The sequence below is a fragment of the Trichogramma pretiosum genome, unplaced genomic scaffold, assembly GCF_000599845.2.
Source record: "Trichogramma pretiosum strain Unisexual culture from Peru unplaced genomic scaffold, Tpre_2.0 scaffold166, whole genome shotgun sequence".
NCBI classification, from domain to species: domain Eukaryota; kingdom Metazoa; phylum Arthropoda; class Insecta; order Hymenoptera; family Trichogrammatidae; genus Trichogramma; species Trichogramma pretiosum.
The window spans coordinates 59,347-80,028 of record NW_019641646.1 but is presented as its reverse complement, the minus strand read 5'-3'; positions in this window follow the sequence as shown (position 1 = coordinate 80,028).

Below are 20,682 nucleotides of genomic sequence, written 5' to 3'. Positions count from 1 at the left end.
ATGCCCAGATGTTCAAGATGATCTCATATCATTCCAAGAAGACCCAGGTGATCTGCAGCGTCAATTACGCAGTCATCAACTGAGAACGAAAATTTGCCACCGAATGGTATATGCGAGTCGACATTCGACCTTAATAAACAACCGTACGTTAGACGCTCCTTCCCAGAGATGGCGCGTGAATTATCCGCAAAGTTGCGCGTAGACTTACCCGAAAATCCCGCGCCCAATAGAGGCGGATTGCAAATAGACATTTTGGAAGTGGGCTCGGATTACGAACGCCCTCGCGAAGTAGACGAGCAAAATATCGAGCGCAGCACGTCGGCAAATGATATCGTGTGGGTGCAGGACATCGAGCAGCCCAAGAGAAAAAAAATAATAAATAATGACACACGTTTTCCAAAAAACTTCGTCGAACTCACGGACGCAACAAAAGAAAACCGCGACCCGAATGATCATCGGGCTAATCGAAGAATACGCTATCTGACCGGGTATAGCGAACACAGCGAATGCGCCGATTTGCACGCTACGATCATGCGGTCGGACGATATACGAGATAAACCGCCAGGTAACTGCTTGTTTTACTCGTTTTTGAAAATTTTTAATTCTGATTTAAGGATGTTCCCTCAGACCTAACTGACAAATTTTGGCATATTTCTAAAAAAAATCTGAAAAAATTCATACGCTTTCCTTGATAAATTCTAAGACTTTTTTGTTCTTTTAAAATTTTTCGTAGAGTTCATGATTATTGAGATAAAAAATCGCAAAGATTCATTGCTTGAAATTGTGTAAATTTGAATCGTTTATAGCTCGTTAACAATCGATTTTAGAGAAAATTTGCTAGAGCACTTTTTGTTTAAAATGACCCTAAAAACCTCAAAAAGTGGATTTCAGGTCAAAAAGTTTAAATTTTTATTTTTGCAATGTTTTTACATTAACTTTTCTCAAAAACTATTTGGTCAAGTTTTTCCAGGTTTTGAGCCATGTTTTAGTAGATACTGAACAATCATCTCCTAGTTTTTGAAAAGATTTTATCGATGCGTTTTTTTATAATCACGCAAAATAGCGTCTTTTCGACACGCTAGCATAGGGATCCCATGTTAAAGTACCGAACTTTGATTAATTATATTTCGGAAATGGTTTGGTTAAAGTTCCTGAAATTTCTCACACATATGAAAAGTATTGTCAATAATATGTGGTTAAAATTTCAAGACCCTTTATCGATAGTCATTTTTTTGAGGGAACTACCTTAACAGCTTAGGAATTACGGCAATGTTTGTTACGATCACCTTTTGTAGACACCTGTGACGACCCACGAGGGGTGAGAGAGATACTTCAATCACCGTCGCAATGGGGAAACATAGACTGTCTATACATCTTTGCACATTCATTTGAAATAAATGTGTGTATTCATTTTGAAGCAGAGCCCCAGAAATATATATCCGCGTTTTACTGTAAATAATAAAGCCCGATATATACATTTGCACTTGAGCAAAAAACATTACACTTCATATATCCCAGTAGTAATAGCCACGCTGCACAATGCGGAAGACAGCGATAGTTACAAGCACGCGCAAGAGATAGGTAACTCGACACCTGACGCGCTCGGCGAGCAACGAAAAGATAGCGGCTCGCAAGTGAAGTCAGCTGATTGGCACGCTACCGGCATCATAGAGTCGCCGGAGCAAAATCGCTGTGCCGCGACAACGCCAGCGGTGGCCTTGTCGACTCCGTTGCTTGGTTTTACGTCACGAGAAAATCGACTAGAGCCGCGTACAATGCACAAGACACGTAGCATGCAGCGAGATCAATCGGCGCAGCACTGCACGCTTGATTATGATATGCAGATGAATGACAACACAGAGTTGCTAGTACCATCATACGAGTGCAACAGCGGTAATACACCAATGTGCGTCGAGCCTTTTAATACGAATCTCGCAGAAAACGAGTTGCTTTCGCAAGAGATAACAGATGCTCGAAAGCACAATATCCCGGCACGCGATATCAGCGGTAGCATTCGACAAAACGCTGACGCTGCACAAGCAGAGAAGGAAGGCGACGATGTGCAGCAAGGCCACACCAACGAGGCACTTTGTAAATATTATGTAGCGAAGTGTAGACCTCCGCGCGATAAGCCGCCTTGGCATGATGATGGTTTAAATGGCTTCGGCGTATTGAAGATAAGCAAAGACCATCCTTTCAAATACAGAGAGAAGTTGGCCTTTATAATATCTATAAATATATGCGAGAAATCGAAGATTTTTAATACTTTGATTAGACGCGATTACTTGTCACTCAATAATTTTAAAGATTCAAATTACACAATCGGCGATATTATGACAATTAAGACTTCATTTCATACAAATTTTTGCCTTTTTTCGAAAGATAATATACACGATAAATATATGAGGAAGGACTTACACAAAATTATTAAGTCCTTAAAAAAATTATTTATTACGCAAAATATCGACTGCGTCGGGATCATAAGAGATCTAGCGATTTTGAATACGGGAGACTGGCAATATTTCATTAACAAATTCGATGAATCGTTTGCCGATAAGTAAATAAAAGCGATATTATACACAAATTCGATTATTATACGAATTTTTTATCAACTTTGATTGTATCCAATTTTGCTATTCTGCTTATGTCTTCCCCCCTTAGATATTTAATTGTTATCGGTAGTTGTCTTTTACTTGATAGAATTCGAATCTTTTCTCTTATTTGCTGCATAGATGGTCGATTAATTAGCTTCGGGTGGATCCTTCCTTCCAGTAAATATTGGTAGACTTCCCTGATCTTATTTAGTTGGTACATCAGATGGTCTAATTGCTCGTGTATATGGGAGCTCTAGGCAACTATTAATGTCCTTGCTTGTTCGGCCTCAATATTTAGTTGGGTTAGTTCTAAAGTGCTTGCTAGATTTTCTAATATATCCTCTTGTTTCTCTGTAATGTTTTCGATTTCTCCAAGTTTTGCTTGTATGATGATTGCTTGTTCTCTAGCCAACTACAGAATATTTCCTTGGTCGGAAAATAGTTGATCCAAATTCATGTTGATTAGGTTTAAGTCATCTTCATTGGCTATTCCAAATAAACTCTTGCTTAATGTACCAATTATGCCAAAAGGTGTTGATCTTTTGTTTCGGCGTCCAACATGGACTCCCAGCTCGTCTAAGCTATATAATATGTCTTCTTGCATCCGATGTATTTTACTAATCCTAATTTCAATGAGGGATACGTCTAATAAGGTGTCACATTCTTCTTTTGTGAGTTTCTTCATGCAATACCTTATGACGTCTCTTGGTTCGACAAGATTAATAATCTTATACAATATTGATGGTGGTTGTATGTGTATGTGTATTCTTAGTGGATGTCTTTATTTTTACTGTCCCTACTAGTTCAAAGTGTAGTCCTGAGCAATTATTAATGGGCTGTACCTTGTATAAGCTATAGGGGAGGGTGGGTTGGTGTTGTATGCCAGATGTTCGAGGACGTTCAACCTCGAATGCTTGCCATACAGATATGTCGACATCATAAGGCTATTGAACTAGGTGGATGCTGGCTCAGGCCCGAGTCGACGGTTTCGACATGCACAGGCATGACAAAACTGTCGACCGAAGCATCACCTGAGTCGGAAAATCCATTTGTCAATGACCGATTGATGCTGACAAAGGACTTCCCACCTCTAAATGCACCTGAGGAGCAACTAGAACATCGACGAATTAATCAGTCGATGTGTGGCCGCTCCTCAGCAACCACCTACACCTTTGTATTGGCTCCGCACCTTTGCACATTATAAATTGCACTTTATAAAAATAAAGTTATCTTTAACGTATAGAGTAAAGCCTTGAATAGTGTATTTAAAAATATTGAATAAAGTTTTGAATATTATATTTTCAATATTAAAGTAAGGTATTGAATAAATCAAAGTAAAGTAAATTCCAAGTGGTTGCAAGAAAACAACGTAAGTTATTTAATTCCATCTAACTAACATTTAATTATAGACATACATATGTTTAAACCCCACACCCTGACTAATATCTATTTCCCTATTCCTCTCCCCACACTCTTGCGAGTCGTGACAACAAGCCTCTTCTGTATAGAAGGGTTCGCGCCCGATAGCAACATAAAATATAATATACATATATTATAAAAAAAAAGGTTTACGTTACTACATACGAGTGCAACAGCGATAATACACCAATGTGCGTCGAGCCTTTTAATACGAATCTCGCAGACAACGAGTTGCTTTCGCAAGAGATAACAGATGCTCGAGAGCATAATATCCCGGCACGCGATATCAGCGGTAGCATTCGACAAAACGCTGACGCTGCACAAGCAGAGAAGGAAGGCGACGATGTGCAGCAAGGCCACACCAACGAGGCACTTTTTAAATATTATGTAGCGAAGTGTAGACCTCCGCGCGATAAGCCGCCTTGGCATGATGATGGTTTAAATGGCTTCGGCGGATTAAAGATAAGCAAAGACCATTCTATTAAATACAGAGAGAACTTGACCTTTGTAATGTCTGTAAATATATGTGAGAAATCGGAGATTTTTGATGCTTTGATTGAACGCGACTACTTGTCACTCGATAATTTTAAAGATCTAAATTACACAACCGGCGATGTTATGACAATTAAGACTCCATTGAATACAAATTTTTGCCTTTTTGTGAAAGATAATGTACGATAAATATATGAGGAAGGACTTACACAAAATTATTAAGTCCTTGAAAAAATTATTTATTACGCGAAATATCGACTGCGTCGGGATCATAAGAGATCTAGCGATTTTGAATATGGGAGACTGGCAATATTTCATTGACAAATTTAATGAAACGTTTGCCGGTACGCAGGTAAAAGCGATGTTATACACAAATTCGATTATTGTGACACCCGTACACGATCGAATGCGAGCGATTCGGGATTATCACGAGTCGTGCGCAGCGGGACACCGTGGCATAAATGCAACGTATAATCGACTCGCCCAGGATTTCTATTGGAAAAATATGAGGCTTGATATCGACGCATACGCTAAACGGTGTATAACATGCCAAACAAAAAAACTCGTTAGACAAAAGACAAAACTCCCCTCTTTCTCTCATACACTCCATCGAAACCTTTTGATAAAATTTCGCTAGACTTTCACGGACCGCTAAAGCAATCGACTAAGAGGAATGTCTATGTCCTTACGGTGCAATGCTGGATAAGCAAATTTGTAATTTTAACTCCATGCAAAAAGGCAAATGCACACGAAGTCGCACGAGCATTAGTTGACAAAGTCGCATGTTATTTCGGTACGCCTCTATTAATTTTATCTGATAACGGTACGCATTTCCAAAATAATTTATTAACCGAGCTATGCAACTTATTTAACATCGAAAAAATGAAGAGCTGCGTGTATAGACCGNTCTCACATGTAACGCAGATATGTTTTTTTTTTTTTTTATATTATAGTGCTTTTACCAGCTGGGGCATCTGCACTTACTTTATTTCAAAAACATTAAATATTTATAAGTTATAAAAAGAAAAACAAAATTAATTACAAAATAGTATCGATAGAATGTTCATTGAGACTTTGTCTAGGGTTTTCGACATCTTACTGCTATCATCAGACTAGCACTCCCAGCCCGATGAAGAAGTCGCATAACATTGTGCAAGCCTCAATGTTTGGACGAGCGATCAAGCGCTCCACCTTCAGCGGAGAGAAGAGCCCGATCCTCTTCAGTCTCCCAAGCAGCACCTTCCTCTGCGTTTAGTACAATCTGCAGTCCCATAGAATGTGGTGCAAAGTTTCCTTGTCGCAACCACACCTGCAGCCCGCGTCCGAGATGATGTTCTTTCTCTCTAGCGACTCTGCTAGGCAGGTGTGGTTGGCACGCATCCTGTTGATCATGACAATGTGCCGCCGAGGTATTTTCACGTTGGAGAACCAGGGTGTAGAGTGAGTGCTGTAAAACTCCTCGAAATATTGCTTCCCCTTTTCCCAACTCTCATCCATGTTCTTGATGTTGCTGTTATTCTTTGCTTCGAGCGCAAAGCTCTCCGACAGGTCAGAAGAAGGGATGAAAGCCGGGTCTGGGGGTTGGTTTTTCGTAGCTTCCTTGGCTACTGCGTCCACCACTTCATTGCCCACGATGCCCATGTGTGATGGAATCCACAGCAGGCTCACTTTTTTGTCTAGGTTGTTATTCGCGTAGTTGGCTAGTCGTTCTTTTATATCCAGGATTAGTGCAGATACTTTTCTGCCTGCGCCTGGTGATTGGATGCTGATTATGGCGCTGAGAGAGTCCGACACGATTACAAATTTTTTATTGTCCAGGCTCTCGATGTAGGTAAGGGCCTCTTTAATTGCGCAGCACTCAGCAGTGAAAATTGAGCATTGTGGGCTCAAGCTACCAGCACTTCGGTATCCTGTTGCCGGGCAGAAAATCCCGTATCTAACACTTGCGGCTCCTCTGATCTTACTGCCGTCAGTGTAAACGGGCAGCGTCTGCTCCGCCTCCAGGCGTTCACACAGCACGTGGTCCGGATCCGGCGAGTTCTTAATGTGGTGTCCGAGAGTCACATTTGTTTCGGCTGTGAAGGTCAGGGTATGGTAGCTGTGGTTGTACGGATTAAATCGTCCTCTTGAGTGGACCCGAGCTTTCGCGTTGTAGATTGCCGCCATACAGCCGAAGAAACATCTGTTCGGAAGTCGCCGTCCCTCGCGCGCTGCGTAGAACCCTTCAATCTTCCGAGTCACTTCAAAATTACTATTGCTAAAGGCTTTAGCGATATATGCTTTGCCGAGCATTTTGGCTCTCTCTTCGAAGGAAGACACCTTGGCCTCGGCGAGCAGAATATTTGTAGGCGTACTCGTATGGTAGCCCAGGGCACATCTGATCGCCGCAAACTGAATTCTTTCCAACTTTAGCTTGTCCTGCTTGTCCGTTGGTAGGTAGATGAAGCTACCATAATCTAAGATGGAACGGATGTAGCTCTTATAGAGGATCAGCAGCGTGTCCGGGTGTGATCCCCAGTATGTGCCACACAAAAATTTCATGATGTTCATTGCTGAGGTGCATTTTTTCTTTACGTAGCTGATGTGCTCTTTGAATGACAGCTTGTAATCGAAGATCACGCCGAGAAACTTAGTGTGGCTGCTGGAAGAGACCACGTGCTCCCGGATTTTGATCCTCTGGCTTCCCGGCTGAATGTTTCTGTCGTTGAAGTGTATCAGCTTGGTTTTGTATGGCGATATGCCCAGTCCAATGTTGTCCAATTTTTCTCCAAGAATCTCTATTGCGCTCTCCAGAGCGACAACTCCCTCCGCGGGGTCGGCGGCCTCCACGGAGACCGAGACGTCGTCCGCAAACTGAGATGTGCAAACGCCAGGTGGTAATTCGTCAGTCAGTGAGGCAACATATAGCGAGTACAGTAAAGGACTGAGTACTGCGCCTTGAGGTACACCCTTGCATAAGCGCCTGGCAGTCGCGGCTCCCTCCGTGAAGATGAGGCGCTCGCGAGTGACAAATTGTACGAATTTGACTATCCTTCTTGTGCAGCCCAGCGATGCCAGCCTTTCCAGCAGTATATCGACGTTCACGTTGTCGAATGCACCTTCGGCGTCCAGGAACGCCGTAAGCACATCTTTTGACCCGCGAAAAGCGTTCTCCACCATCAGGAAGAGGCCAGTCATGTTATCTACACACGAGTGGCCCCGCCTGAAGCCGTGTTGATCTTTAGGTATCCAATCGTTCACCTCTGCCCACCACTGTAGTCGATTCTTCATCATGGTTTCAAAGAGCAAGCAGAAGCATGATGTCAGCGAGACGGGTCGCAGACCTTGTCCTCCAGGTTTTGGTATGAGGAACACAAACACCTCCTTCCATGCCTCAGGGTACATCTCCAGCGTATACATTTAAATACTACAATCACGATTTAAATACTACATACGTCGAAAAAGAAATAGACGAATTACAGAGAATAGCAAGAACAGTTAATGTAAATGACGAAGGGGATAAGGAAACCCTGGTCGATAGATTAGTTCGCCGACAAATGCGAAAAGCATATGGAAAAAAAAGCGTCCCGTGGACAGACAACGATAAAGAAAAACGAAGCCCACCGAGACAAGACATGAAAAATAAACCAGACGCAAGTTCGACAAAAATACAAGACAGGCGCAGTGTTAATTTCAACATGACAATGAATACAACGCAAGATGACTTGCTAAATTTATCGGATGATAGCCAACATCAGCTCGACCCATGAGCAAAACAATTCAATCCCAATGAAATAGAAGTAAGTGCAGAGGAAAAATTAAACAATCTATATTTACAGTATAACATTCTCGTTGAACAAATAAACCAAACATGTGGAGAAAATGCGTTACCAGCAATAACACCGGCAGTACCATCAACTTCATTCAATAATAGCATAAGTCTCGACAACGCAAAACGACAACAAATCGACATTAGTTGTAAAACTCAACAATTACTTAGAGGATATGATCTGAAATTCGGAAGAAATGATAAAGATGATGCAGAGAGTTTTATTACAAAATTAAAAACGGTACAAAATCTCACAAACATCGCAGATAAGGACTTGCTACGCTTCATGCCATCGATGTTAACAGGCGACGCGGAGATATGGGCTGAGCCACTATACACGCAATGGGACACACTCGAAAAATTCATTGAGGATCTTAGACTACAGTACGGTATACCAAATTTCCAAATGAGATTGGAAGACGAAATACGGAATAGAACTCAAGGACCGGACGAGAAAATAGCAACATTTATCGCAAAAATAAGATTATTGATGAGTAAAATATCGCCACAATGGAGCGAAAAGAAACAACTTGATAGAACATATGAGAATCTACACCCGAAATATTTGAAAAATATCAAAAGAAATCAATTCAATAACTTCAAGGAACTGCTACTCGTAGGCCAAGAAGAAGAAGCACTAACCGATAAAGAACAAAATTATAAACCACCTCCGACAGAAAGATCGCTAATCCCGAAAGCAGCGTATGCGAGCAACAAAAATAATAGCAATAACGGTACAAAAAAGAACGAGATAGCGGCGATCGAGAATAAAAGCCTGCAGAAAAACAATAAACCTTCGAATAAAAATTATAACAAAAATCAAGCCTCGAGATCGTATACAAATAGCAATATAAAGGAAAATAATAACACGATGAGCAAAGAAGATCGACGACAGAAACCAACACAGCAAGCAGCAGCACCGGTGAACGAAAGAGATAAGCCGGCAAGAAATGATCACTGCTGGATTTGCGACGCATCCGATCATTGGGCGATGTGTTGTCCGAACAAAGACGGCGATGTGTGTTATCGCTGCCGGACAAAAGGATTTCCAATGTACAATTGCCCGACAGAAAGTTGCAAAGAGTTCGTGAAAAATCGAAAGACGGAAAACCTAAGAGGGGGAAACTAAAAAGGACCGAGTCAACCCCGAGAGGTAAGTCGAAAGCGGTCCTAAATTACCAATCAGATAATACAGACAAGGAAGTTGATATGCATAACTCGAACAAGAATAGTAGCACCAGTAAAAATAAGTTCACCCAACCGAAACAAATAGATAACCAAAAAGCATCGGAAAATAGTTCGAAAGATAAAGAACTCGACAAACATCGAAAACCAAATAGAAATACTCGAAAATCGAAATCGAAAAAGACGAATGAAATGGAAATACTACCAGCACTTCCGAAAAGAAAAGGAGACCCTCGCATTTACGCAAAAGTAAAACTATGCGGCGAGAAATTCAATATGTTACTGGACCCAGGAGCAGTTTCTAGCTGGATCGGTGTACAACCAGCAAAACTACTACAATCGAAAATCACAAAATCGACGTGTTACATGGAAGGACCGAGAGGCGAAATTACACCAGACGATGGTAAGCTAACCATGACAATTAGTATCGAGAACTCGAAAATAGATTGGACGTTCGGAGTAATGAAATCACTCAAGTATGAAATAGTGATGGGCATCGATCTACTCATGGCTTTAAAAATAACAACATGCTTCGCTAATTGAAATGGTGGACGCCTGCTGGAATCAAACACCCGTTTAATCCGAAATTAGATAAATCAAAACTCGTCATACAAGCTGTTGGTGCAATCGGCGGATTAAAGTCACCAGATGAAGCCGAAAAAGAAATAATGTCGGAACTTGTCGAAAGATTAATACCACCAGTGAGCGACACATGTAAAGCAGCGAAAATTACACCGCATTCGATAGACGTACAAGGACACGCTCCAATACGGCGACACCCGAGACGCATAGCACAGAAGCTACTTAAAGCAGCACATGAGGAAGTCGATAGGTTGATTCGAGAAGATATCATTGAAGAAAGTGATAGCCCTTGGTGCAGCTGCCCGGTCATACTTCGCGCATCACGTAAAGACGCAATTCGACTCGCTCTATCGTGATTCCGTGTTTCAAAGGTGTATGTTGGCGCGACAAATCATATCGAATGCCCTTTCAAATATACACGAACATCCCGACATATTTGCCCTGGTGGTTATGAAAAAGAGAGGCTTTTCTTCAATCCTGGCAGGAGAGATAGCCCACCTCATCGAGTGCTCTGAGCTGCCTTGTCAAATCCGCGCAACTGCCGTTTGTTTCAACGAGCTGCCAGTAGCGTGCAAAGGTACTGAAGGTTTTCTTAAACCAAATACCAGAATTTTCACGCGCACTGGCACGCCCCGCGAATGTAGCGCAATATTTCCGGCAATCTTCGAGATGGACGACGTCTTTATCGCCATGAACCCCAACGTATCATTGGTGCATAAGCCACATATCATCCAACCCCTGGAGACACCCACATGGAATTACGAAGAAATCCGCTCGTTCATGGCGTCGGGAATTTATTCGGTAGAAGAACTAGACAAACTTGAAGATCACCTAGCTTTCCCTCTTAAAAGACAAGCTCTATTAGAATCAGTCGTGAGGCGTCTTGCTGACGGACCCCGAACAGCAGAGTCGGGAGATTTTCAAAAATTATTAGACGAAGACACATTCAATAAATTATCACGGTCATACTTCAGATCGATTTACGCGGGATTTCTTGAATTCGGAGTGGTATGTGCAGGAATCGCGGAATGTCTAGTAATAATTCAATTAATGAAACTCCTAATTGATACAATCGTTCACGGCTACACATTATATTCCATATACGGCTGGAGCTTCAGATTACTTGGAGCCTTTTTCGGCTCCTTGACAACGATGTTTATTCATCTTCGCCCAGACCCAGCCGATATAACTAATAATACCGATAATAGCGCGGAAAATTTAGCAGGCTCGGAAGTGACTACAACGCCTAGGCTGCCAGTCGTACCGCCGCGAAATTTGAGAAGCGCGCCGTATGCACCAACTGAACAAGTGCTGACGCACATGAGAGTTCAGGCATCAGAAATTGAAAATCGCGTTTTTAATAGTCCGCACGTGCGAAATAATAACACGATTAATTGAGGTTTCCTTTGCTGCATGTGTGCACACAATGCTACTACATAATTACTATAAATTGTAGATTATATTATTATATTAATGTAACTAATATCTTTTTCAAGATATTTTTCAAAATTTTTTTTTTCAAAATTTTTTTTTTCAAATTCTAACTAATGTTTTCTTTTTAAATAAATTTTTTTTTTAAATTATTTTTTTATAATTTTTTTTTATACTTTGCCGGCTAGGTGCTACCGCACCTCTTGATATTAATTTATAAGAGTATATTTTGGAGTTTTAATATGATGAAGAAATGAACGTTATAAAAGAAAAAAAAAGAGAGAAAGCATATTTTGCAGAATTAAAACTGCTATAACTACTATGTATTATGCTTATTATAACTGTTAAGATATCCATTACAATCCAACGTGAGGCATTATATCGCGCATTTACTTGAATAAAATTAGCAGTTATGTATGTGAATGGTTTAAAATTTTTGTAATAGTAAATTTTTTTTTTGGTTTGCATAATTTATAATTATTTATTATAATATTGGTGTGAGCCGATACTGATAACTTTAGTGCGGATTTAAATTTTGAAGTGCTTCGAAAATTTTGAAATTTGAAAATATTGGAAATTTGGAAAATTGAAAAAAAATCAAAAATTGAAAATTGAAAAATTTTTTTTTGAAAATTAGAAGTTGAAAATTTGAAATTGAAAATTTGAAATTGAAAAATTTAAAAATGGAAAATTGATAAATTGAGAATTGGATATATTGAAAATTTGGAAAAATTTTGAATATTGGAAACTGAGAATTAATAATTTTATGAAAGAAAAGAGGAATGGAAGATGATAGGTCATAGAAATATAAAAATGGTTATTTTAAGATAAAGAATTTTGTTTATTGTTATAATACAATATAATATTGCATATTATATATAGTAATAGTTTTACATATGTTGTTGTTGTAATGTTTTTTTTATATTGTTACGTGGGTCGCCTGTCGAGGTCGATGCTATTCCAACTTCAGCCGTGTTACGTGGGTCGCCTGTCAGGCGTCCACTCAACTATTTGCTGACCGCGCTTTTCGTCGGTCAGGTGTCGAGCAAGTAGCGAGCTCGCGCTCGTTGCTCGTCGCATTTGTTCTCCGCGCGTAACCCGAGCCTCTCACGCTTACTTCCTCACTGACTCGAGAATCTCTCATTTAACCCACGTATCAATATATATGGGTTTTGATATGTGTGCTGCGTGTGCGCTCCTACACATGGAGCGGGCCATAGAGATATTGAGCTGGAGTGTCTATCGGACGATGACACTCCTCGCAGATGGGGATTTCCTCCCCAACCTCCGCATTCCAATCCTCGATATGACATCAGGCATATCGGTTATATGAGGCCTAAACACAAAACAAAAAGAAACAACGATAATAAATTATAATTATACACATAAGAATTTAAATTAGAATTTAATTATTAGTTATGATTAACAAAAAAAAAAAAAAAAGAGAGAAAAAAAATTTTTTTTAAATAGGGTATTAATTTAATATAACTATAAGCAGAAATTAATTAATGTGAAGAAATACTTACAATAATATCACTGGCAATTAAAAATTCGATTGCATTCCTTTTCGGGTTGATCTGAATGGTGAACATCCGAGCTTGGGCGCCAGTGCCGACTGGCATGGTAATAATGTTTTTTGGTAACATCTTTTATTAAGATATGTACGGAGGAACGAGAATGCACGACACTTGCACAGTACAAGCTAAAGTAGAACTGAGCAGTAGCTCGCTGCATAAGTTTTTTCGCACCGGAGATGCTCCGCGAAATTTGAGGCGAAAGTTAAAACAAAGACATATATAACTCTGTACATGCACTAGGTAGCTGCACAAATTGCTGACTTATTAAATGTGGCTGACAGACAGCCGCATTACTTAGGATTTTGAAATAAAATTTTGAAATAAGAAAGAAAAATCTTTATATTAATAAAATAATGAGTAAATGGTTTTATTGTAAGCCTGACCGCTCGCAGGCCGACCTAAGCTTAAAATTTATAATTATATAATAAATTGTATATTTTGTAATAATTATTGAAAATGTATAAATAAATATATGCCATAAAGAGAAGAGGGGTCATATCGCGTCGAGGTCGTCGCGTAACGACTTCGGCTGTGTCACGTGGGACGACAGGGTCCCCACCTGTGACGAGGTGCATCAATGGGAGTAATGAGCACGGCTCATTAGTAGTAGTTTCGCGCTGAAGCGCATTGCATCGTCGGACTCCGGCCCCGTCTCCTCTCGGCAACTCAAGCCTAATTCATTGTCTTTGAGTTCTTTCTACTTCCTTCCACCCACGTAACAATATATAATAAATACCTTGTATTAACAAGGTATGTACATTGTACAAGGTATATTCATTATATCTCTCTATATTATCTCTCTATATTATAAGATAATATCGCCGCCATTCGGTGAAATGGTCATATGACGTCATTATCGCCGCCATTCGGTGGAATGGTCATATGACGTCATTATCGCCGCCATTCGGTGGAATGGTCATATGACGTCATTACGCGATGATCACGTGATTCGGTCGAAAAGTCACATGACGTCATCACGTGATGATCACGTGATTCGGTCGAATGATCATATGACGTCATCACTTGATGATCACGTGATCAAAAGGTCATGTGACCTTTCTATAACGATGTCATCAAGTGACAGACCTTTTGATTATGTCACTTTGACCTTTCGATCACGTGACGATCACGTGATTACGTCACGTGACCTCTTTACCTTTCGCCATTTTAAACATTTTATTATAGTGTAACCTTGCGCGTTTTGGTACAAGAATAATTTAAATAATAGGGTCATAAATGTGATAATTATGGTTATTTTGGTTTTTTGATTACGTGATTTTAACCTTTCGTTCACGTGACGATTACGTGCTTAAGTAACGTTACGTTAAGTAACGAACCGCTTGATGATAACGTAACCTTGAGCGTTATAATTCGTTCATCATGCGATGCGTCATAACGTGATCACCACGTGATCGAAAGATCAGAGGCACATGATGATCACGTAATGAGGTCATGTAACCTTTTGCCATGTTGACCATTTGAACCTTTGACCTTTCGATCGAAATATTTGAATTTGACTTTTTGATCACGTGATTATCACGACACCTTGACCTTTTGATCAGGTGGTGATTATTATGGTGACTTTGATCCTTGACCCCTTTCGATCATCACATGATCATCACGTGACTCTGACCTTTCTATAACGCGATCATCAAGTGACTGACCTTTCTATACGTTAACATTACGTGACTTTGAACTTTCGATCACGCGACGATCACATAATTACGTCACGTGACCTTTCGTTCATTTGGTACAAAAATAATTTAAATAATAGGGTCATAAATGTGATAATTATGGTTACTTTGATTTTTTGTACAAGAACCAAAAATTATTATGGTTAATTTGGTTATTTTGGTTTCTTCCATTGTACAGACGTTCTCATCCAGTTGAAAGATTAGCATTACACTTAGAAATTAAACAAAATTTAATTTTCCCTGAAAATGAAGAAGTAGAAGCAGCCAAAAAGCCTGGTACTACTTTAACAGCGTGGTTTGATTTAAATAAAAATGATGTTCATGCTAGAAAATTCACGTACGTAAATAATTTACAAGACTATAAGTACAATAAAAAATTTTGAATTTGGGAACGGAGATCACAATTTTCAAATACATTGGGAAGAATAGTTAGTGTTGTGCCAAAAGATGTTGAACGGTTTTATTTAAAATTAATTTTACACAAAGCTAAAGGCTGCAAATCATTCGACGATTTAAGAACTTATAAGGGTATTAAATACGATACATTTAGAGAAACGGCGATTGCAATGGGATTAGTAGATAGCGATCTAGAAATAAAAAAAATATTGACGAAGCTTGTTTAATAATGATGCCGAAACAACTTAGAAAATTTTTCCCTTGGTTTATAATTATTAACAATATACCAATGATTCGAGACGTTTGGCAAACTTATAAAAAATATTTTTTGGAAGGTTTTAAAGATAATCATGAAAACAGAGCTTTGAAAGAAATAAATGATATTTTAGAATTTGAAAATTTAAGCTGTATTGATGTCGGTTTACCAGCACCGAATCTGGATTTTTTAAAAACTCTTGTTGATGAAGAAGATTTAAATAGTCAACTGGAATTTTATAAAAATGAATATCTTCTTAGATACAAAAAAATGAATTTAGATCAAAAATTAATTTTCGATTACGTAATAACACATTTACGTAACGCTGGTAAACCGACATCAATACTTCTTCATTTTCAGGGAAAATTAAATTTTGTTTATTTTCTAAGTGTAATGCTAATCTTTCAACTGGATGAGAACGTCTGTACAATGGAAGTATTATATAAAATTTTATATTATTAAACATATACTCATATGAAATTGTAAACGAGGGGGGTTGGCACGCGAAGCGCGCAGGGGGGCTCGCCCCCCTAGTATATATATATATATATACTAGGGGGGCTGCGCCCCCCTGCTCGCTCCGCTCGCCAACCCCCCCGTTAGGGTGATATACATTTTATTTTTTAATGAGGAAAAGGGTTTGTCTTTAATAATTTTATAGTTTAAGGATTTCTCCTCTTAATATTTTTAGTCCCTATTTACCACAAAAATAGAAATTTAATCCAAAATGTACCAAAAAAAATATTTTTAAAAGGCCATATTTAGATGTTGGTAATGTGATAGTTTTGTCTTATGTATATGGGTCATATCATAAAAGAGTTGATAGCTCAAAAAATCTAATTTCAACTAACTAAGTACTCTTAAAGATTACATTGGAAAATGAAAATCCGAAAAATCTTAGCCCTCTAGCTCCATCCCTCATGGATTTATAGGGGCTCAAAGTTGGATATTCAAATTTTAAATTTAATTCTACTTGTCTGGGGTGATTTTGAAAAAATAATTGAATCATGTTTTTATGTGAAAAATTTGATGAGGAATTCAAATTTGTACTCAAAAATCATATTCATAGCCTAAAACCCCTTTAAAATGGAAAAATAACATAAAAGACCAAAAATAAAGTTGCTCGTCTCCAGAGATTAGGCCAGAATTGTAATATGTTCATCAAAAGGCCAAAATACAATTTTAGGTAAATTTTGGTAATCGGTTGAGCATTAGAAACAATCCCATGGCATTCCATATAGCAAAAAAACATGGTTTTTCTTTTATTTTCCATGTTTTTTACCCTTTTGAATGGTTAATTTTACACAAAAAAAACATGATTCAACCATTTTTTCAATAACACCCCAGAAAAATAGAATTAAATTTAAAATTTGAATATCCAACTTTGAGCCCCTATAAATTCATGTGAGATGGAGCTAGAGAGCTAAGATTTTTAGGATTTTTATTTTTCAAGGAATCTTTAAGAGTATATAGTTAGTTGAAATTCGATTTTTTGAGCTATCAACTCTTTTATGATATGATACATATGTTCGTTTATTGAGATTAAATTCTGTATCATTATTATGCAGGGTGCGACGAAAGTATAAAAACCCCTGGAAATATCGCAAAATATTCATTAAAATAAAATCAAAGACCCTATATCCAACGTATTTTTGCACGTGGAATCCAATGGTAACCTTGAATTTGACCTTAGACGTAACCTTGAAGCCTCAGCGACCCAAAAATCGATTTTTCAAATGGATACCCTCATTTTTTAGTGCAGATTTGAAAAGAGTGGAAAATTTTACGTTGAAACATGTATTTTGTTATTTTTTTCAAGGTCATTTTAAGGGCGTTACAGACGCAAATAAAACCCTCATTTAACCTTAAATTAAGTTCTAGTAAGGGCTTTTTTTCTAATTGTTCCGCCTCTAAAATGACCTTAAAAAAATAATAAAATACATTTTCAGTATTAAAGTATCCCCTTATATGTAATAGTTCCGTTTGCAAATGAGATGCAACGGAGTATATCCTTGATTGTTTACACTGTTAAGATCAGCACCTTTTCCTAATAATAAATTTACAACTTTTGTTGTGTTCTTTCATGTATGTTGTAATACATTTAATGCTGTATTTCGATATAAGTCGGTTGCATTTATGTTGAAATTCTGTTGATGATGAATAGTTGTTTAAAAAAAAAAAAAACATTCAAAAGAGCAAAAGGGTCGTAAAATTCATAAATTATAAGAAATTTATCATTCCATTTTTATTATACACTCGGCAACAAAATTATCGTAACAAAAAAATTCATCAAAATTTTGTCGATTTTCAAATGCTTCTATCTTGGGCTAGATTTATCGTATCGACACGCTTTTTTTTTAATTTCTTGAAAATTTTGTCCTCTTTAAATCCATATAAATTAAGATAAGATTCGAGTTAATGTTGAGTTACCAGTAGTATTTGAGCGTGACACTAAAAATGACTGAAAAAAATTACTGTTTGAGCGTGTACTAGTACCACAGTAATTTTTCCATCGAAATCTAACGTACACCATCGCAAAGTGATCTTTTAAACGAGTAATTTAAAAAAAAGGACCTCTCTGCGATTTTTTTAACGCCCTGTAGGTCGATTTGAAGGTACGGTTTGTGTACGCAAAATGCCCAAAAAATCGTCTTGATTTCAGCTAAACGGGGGATTTTACGTACCTTAAATGGTATCTTCAAAACGACCTACAGGGCGTTAAAAAAATCGTAGAGAGGTCCTTTTTTTTTAAATTACTCGTTAAAAAGAGCACTTTGCAATGGTGTATGTTAGATTTCGATAGAAAAATTACTGTGGTACTGGTACACGTTCAAACAGTCATTTTTTTTCAGTAATTTTTAGTGTCACGCTCAAATACTACTGGTAACTCTACATTAACGAGAATCTTATCTTAATTTATATAGATTTAAAGAGGACAAAATTTCCAAGAAATTAAAAAAAAAGCGTCTCGATACGATAAACCTAGCCCAAGACAGAAGCATTTGAAATTTGAAAAAAATTTCGATGAATTTTTTTGTTGCGATAATTTTGTTGCCGAGTGTACAAGTGTATGTCAGCTCCATTTTCTAGTAGATGAGTAATTATACGCTTGTTTCGGACTTTTGATGCTATGTGAAGAGGAGTATCAAAAGATTCGTTTATAATTAAAGATGAATCTATATTATTTTCTAAATATTTTTTTACTATCCTTTATTTTCCATGACAACACGCTATATGGAAATGTGAAAATCAGAACTCATCAGTATAATTTACGTTGTGAGTGTCATATAATTTAAAAAGGGAAGGAATGGAAGAAGTGGTGTGGAAACAATATATAAATGGGCTATTCCGCAACAGGTGTTGCAGGCCCAAAAAATGAAGTTGAAACTAACCTTTTACTCTACAAGATCACAATGAAAAATGAAAATTCTGAGCTCCCTAGGTCCAACCCTCATTTAACTACGCGGGCTAAAAGTTGGACTTTCATGTTTTGGGGATATTTTGATTGTTACTGTGCTTTCTAGAGTGCATATGAAAAAATTTCCAAACCATGTTTTTTCATATAAAATTTCATGTAGAATTCTAATCTGTACTCAAATAAGACATTCCTAATCTCAAAACCTCTTATAATTGAAAAAAAAAGTGTAAAAAACTATGAAAGTAAAAAGATAAACATGCTCGTATACCTCTAATTGGCCTAATTTGTAATATGTTCATCGATGCAGCAAAATACAACTTCTGATAAAGTTTGGTGACTGAGTCACCATTATAGATCATTAAGTAGCTTGCAAAGGACCAAAAATCATGAAAAATAAGGAAAAAACAATGTTTTTTGGCTACCAAATTGTCTATAATGGTGACTCAGATACTAAACTTTATCAGAACTTGTATTTTGGTGTAACGATGAACATATTATAATATTGACCAATTTGAGGTATACGAACATGTTTGTTTTTGACTCTCATGGTTTTTTACACTATTTTTTCAATTTTAAGGGGTTTTGAGATTATGAATGTCTTATTTGGGTACTGATTTGAATTCTACATCAAATTTTATATGAAAAAACATGGTTTAGAAATTTTTTCATATGCACTCTAGAAAAGCAGAGTAACAAGCAGAATATCCTCAAAATATGAAATTCCAACTTTGAGCCCCTGTAGATAAATGAGGGTTAGACCTAGGGAGCTCAGGATTTTCGTTTTTCATTGTGATCTTAAAGAGTAAATGGTTAGTTTTAACTTCATTTTTTTGGCCTGCAACACCTGTTGTGGAATAGTCCATATATACGACAAAAACATCACAATACTAATATCTAAATATAGACTTTTGAAAAAGTTTTTTGTTGTCAATTTTGTGTTAAATGTCCATTTTTGTGGTAACTGTAGACTAAAAACATTAAGACCCGAAAACCTTAAACTATAAAATTATTAGAGACAAACCCTTTTCATTATTAAAAAATAAAAAGTATTTCATTTCAATTTGCAATTATGTACATTAATAGGAAGTGAAAATAATGTAAAATATTCAAGAACTAATACTGTTCATAGGTAATGTGGAAACGATATTCTTTATAGTAGTGTAAAACTCAAAACCATAGTTTTGCCTATTCTTTTACTTCATTTGTAATAAACGAATTCCAATTTTTATTAGAAATTTGTCAATGTTATTAACAATAACAAATCATAGCAGGGGAGGTTGGAGGAGGGGAGCCTGGAGGAGGGGAAACCCTCAGAATACCGTGAAAAATTACGATAAAAAATCCATATATAATAGCTCCCCCACGTGGGGGAGCGGTGGGGGAGTAGTGGGGAACAATTTTCAAAATGGGGAGCAATGGGGAGCAGTAGTAAAAAAGTACCAAAATCACGTGAAAAATGAACAAAAAACACGTAAAAATAGGGCCTTTTAAAAATTGTGGTAAATGTGGGGGAGCTATGGGAATCAGGTGTGGAGACCCTTACAACTATATAGTAATAAGATAGATATAGTAATAGAAATAGATATATATCTGGTACATGCCTTGTAAATACAAGATAAATACATTCTATATACGTGGTTTATATCCTTGTGGAAACTTATTTTACATTTCTTGCTTTCTCAAAAATGCTTATAAAACCATGACTATACTGAGCGAGCGTGAGCGAGCGAGGTAATTCGCTAGTAAACATAAGTATGTGATAATAATGGTATAAATAAGGTTCTTATTAAACGGTGTAGCACGGCTTTGGGTCATCTTCTTCTTCATTCG